The sequence below is a fragment of the Zalophus californianus genome, chromosome 3 (genome assembly GCF_009762305.2).
Source record: "Zalophus californianus isolate mZalCal1 chromosome 3, mZalCal1.pri.v2, whole genome shotgun sequence".
NCBI lineage: Eukaryota > Metazoa > Chordata > Mammalia > Carnivora > Otariidae > Zalophus > Zalophus californianus.
The window spans coordinates 83,898,196-83,902,220 of record NC_045597.1 but is presented as its reverse complement, the minus strand read 5'-3'; the positions used below and the strand labels follow the sequence as shown (position 1 = coordinate 83,902,220).

Below are 4,025 nucleotides of genomic sequence, written 5' to 3'. Positions count from 1 at the left end.
CCTTATTCATATGTGGAATTTAAGAAACAAAACAAAGAAGCAAAGCAGAAAAAAAAGAGAGAGGCAAATGAAGAAACAAACTCACTATAGAAAACAGACTGATGGTTACCAGAGGGGAGGTGAGTGGCGGATGGGTAAAATAGGTGATGGGAATTAAGGAGTGCACTTGTCCAGGTGAGCACTGGGTGATGTATGGAAGTGTTGAACCACTAAATTGTACACCTGAAACTAATAACTAACTGGAATTTAAATTAAAAGTTTTAAAAATTTAACTATATTTTTAAACTTGCAATTAACATATTGAAACTAAAATTAAAAATATAATTTATAGTTGATTAAAAAAAGAAAGAAATATTTAGGTGTAAATCTATCAAAACACAGTCAGGACTTGTATCCTGAAAACTATAAAATGCTGATGAAAAAACAAACAAAATCAAAATAAATAGAGATGTCTTTGTTCATATCAAATAACTGTACTTCATCAAAATTAAAACTTTTCCACTGTGAACAATGCCATTAAGAGGATGAAAAGACCAGTTATAGACTAGGTGAGAATATTTGCAAAGCACATACCTGGAGAAGGATTTAGATAGAAAATATATGAAAAAAACTGAATATTAAAGAAACAACCTATCCAATTAGAAAATGGGCAAAAGATATGTAAAGACATTTCACTAAAGGGAATATTCAGATGACAAATAAGCACAAGAAAAGATGTTCAACCTCATAGCCATTAGGGAAACGCAAATAAGATCACAATGACATGTCAGTAAACATCTATTAGAACAATTAAAATAAAACATAGTGGCAATAATGAATACTGGCGAGGTTGTGAAGAAACTATTTCTCATATACTGCTGGTTGGAATGTGAAATGTTAAAGCTACTCTGGAAGAGTTTATACTTAGTGTCTTAAAAAACTAAACATAATAAACAACTGCCCGACTTGGCATTTTCCCAGAAACACAAATATCTACACATGTATACTAACAAGCCCAACTCTGTGATGACAGCTTCCAAATGGTGCACTTTCTACCCCTTTGCCTTCTGCCCCACATCTGATGAGAACTGGTGAGAAAGCCTGGGGCTCCCTCCTTAGGTCCTGCTGGGAAGTTCAGAACCTGCAAGCTTCCTTAAAGGAATACTCAGGGGGAAACCAAGAAGACCAAAAGTAAAATAACTAAGACACACCAGAAACTAATAAAAAAATCAAAAGTAAACAAGTATAATTTAATACTGTAAAAAACAAATAATAGAAAAATAATACTATTTGATCAATAAAGCCAAAATCAGTTTCTGTGAAGATCAAGAAAATGAAATTAGCAGTTGTGATCCAATAAAGATTGAGAAGAAAGACTGAATTTAAATATTTGGATTGAGGAAGGAGACAAATAATATAGAGGCAATAAACCATAAGAAAATACAAAATATGAATGGCTTTATATATAAATTTGAAAATGTACAGAAAATGGATGTCCTCCCTAGGGGGAGAAATGATTAAAAGCAGCTCAAAGAGAAATAGAAAACTTGAAGAGACTGATTAAACTTTGAAGATATTGTAAAGATAGCTAGACTAGTACAATTCTGCAAATTAAAAAGAGAAAACCTTCACTGTTCAGCGCTAGCTCTCCAGATTACTGTTTTCTTCACAAGCCATGCCAGGCCCACATGGAAGCAACTGTGTCTAAAGCACTGATCTTGGCACCACTTACCATGTGGGTGTTTTCCAGAACAGGAAAGTGAAAATAATTGCCAATGACCAGGGAAACTGAACTACCCCAAGTTATGTCTCCTTTGAAACTGGACGATTGATTGGTGATGCTGCAAAGAACCAAGTTGCAATGAGCCCCACCGACACAGTTTTTGATGCCAAATACCTGATTGGATGTAGATTTGACAATGCTGTTGTCCAATCTGATATGAAGCATTGGCCCTTCATGGTGTGAGTGATGATGGCAGGCCCAAAGTTCAAGTAGAATACAAGGGAGAAACAAAAAGTTTCTATCCAGAGGAGGTGTCCCCTGTGATTTTGACAAAGATGAAGGAAATAGCAGAGGCTTACCTTGGGAAGACTGTTACCAAAACAGTTGTTACAATACCTGCTTACTTTGATGATTCTCAGTGTCAGGCTGGAATTATTGCTGTCTTAATGTACTTAGAGTCACCAATGAGCCAACTGCTGCTGCTCTTGCTTAAGATTTAGACAAAAAGTTTGAAGCTGAAAAGAATGCTTATTTTTGATTTAGGATGTGGCACTTTTGATATGTCAATCTTCACTATTAAAGATGGGATCGTTGATGTAGTGATCCACAATTCATTGTTTTTGTATACCACCCAGTGCTCCATGCAGTACATGCCTTTGTGGATCACTACATCAAAAACTAATCTGTATTTATGGTGAGTAACATAACATAATAAAATTAAATTAAATTAAAAAAAAAGATGGGACCTTTGAGTCAAATCTACACCGGGAGACACCAACTTAGGCGGAGAAGACTGATTCCTTAATGGTCAACCATTTTATTGCAGAGTTCAAGTGCAACATAAGAAGGACATTGGCGAGAACAAGAAGGCAGTCTGACACCTCCATACTGCTTGCAAACATGCTAAGCATACACTTTCTTCTAGCACCCAGGTCAGTATTGAGATTGATTCTCTGTATGAAGGAATCAACTTCTATATCTTATTATTCATGCCTGATTTGAGGAATGCTGACCTGTTCTGTGGCACCCTGCACCCCATAGAGAAAACACTTCAGGATGCCAAGCTATATAAATGTCAGATCCACAATTTGTCCCTGTGGGTGGTCCTACTCATATCCCCAAGATTCAGAAACTTCTGTAAGACTTTTCCAGTGGAAAGGAACTGAATAAGAGCATCAACCCTGATGAGGCTATTGCTAATAGTGTAGCTATCCAAGCACCAACCTTTCTGGAGACAAATACGAAAATGTTCATTTGCTGCTGTTGGATGTCATTCAGTTTTCTCTTGGCTTTGAAAGTGCTGGAGGAATCATGACTGTCTTTATCCAGTACAATACTACCATTCCTACCAAACAGATGCAGACCTTCATTACCTACTCTGACAACCAGCCTGGTGTGCTCATTTAGGTTATGAAGGTGAGCATGTTATGACCAAGGATAACAATCTACCTGGAAAGGCATTCCTCAGATTGAAGTCACTTTTGATATTGATGCTAATTGCATCCTCAGTGTCTCTGCTGTGGATGAGTACAGGAAAAGAGAACAAGATTACCATCACTAACGACAAGGGCCACTTGAGAAGGGAAGACATTGAGCTGAAAATGAGAAGCAGCAGGATAAGATGTCTTCCAAGATTTCACTTGAATCTTATGCATTCAACATGAAAGCAGATGTTGAAGATGAAAAACTTCAGGGCAAGATCAATGGTGAAGACAAAAGATTCTTGACATGTGTAATGACTCTACAACTGGCTTTATAAGAACCAGTCTCCAGAGAAGGAAGAATCTGAACATGAGCAGAAAGAGTTGGAGAAAGTCTGCAACCCCATTATTACCAAACTGTACCATAGCGCAGCAAGCAGGTCAGGAGGAATGCCTGGGGACTTCCCTGGTGGTAGAGCTCCTCCATCTGGTGGTGCCTCTTTTGGGCCCACCATTGAAGAGGTTGAATAAGCCAACCTGAGAATAGGTCTAACATTCTTCCACACAAAACATTTAAAGGGCCCAAATTTGTAGCAAATTCCATGGCACTTTTAAAGTTGAGCTGCTATAGTAAATAAAATGGACATTCTTGATATTTTAATATGGAATATGTGCACAGGGAAAGGAAATAAACATTGTACTTTATAAGCACTGGGTTGTAAGTGGAAAAACAATATCTTAAATAAAACTGTATTTAAGATTGAAAAAAATAAAAAGAGAAAAGAAGCATACCACAGAAGGTGAAAAATAACTACCAAAATTCAACCTACATTTCTGAAAAGAACAACAAACCCTAAACTACAGGTAAGCCAGAAAGAAACTGATAAACATTTTCTCCAAGA

General features: G+C 36.9%; 1 pseudogene; it reads left to right on the top strand.

Annotated features, from left to right (window-relative positions):
- Nucleotides 1-1,699: 1,699 nt before the first annotated feature.
- Nucleotides 1,700-3,654, top strand: LOC113920145 (annotated as a pseudogene).
- Nucleotides 3,655-4,025: the final 371 nt, after the last annotated feature.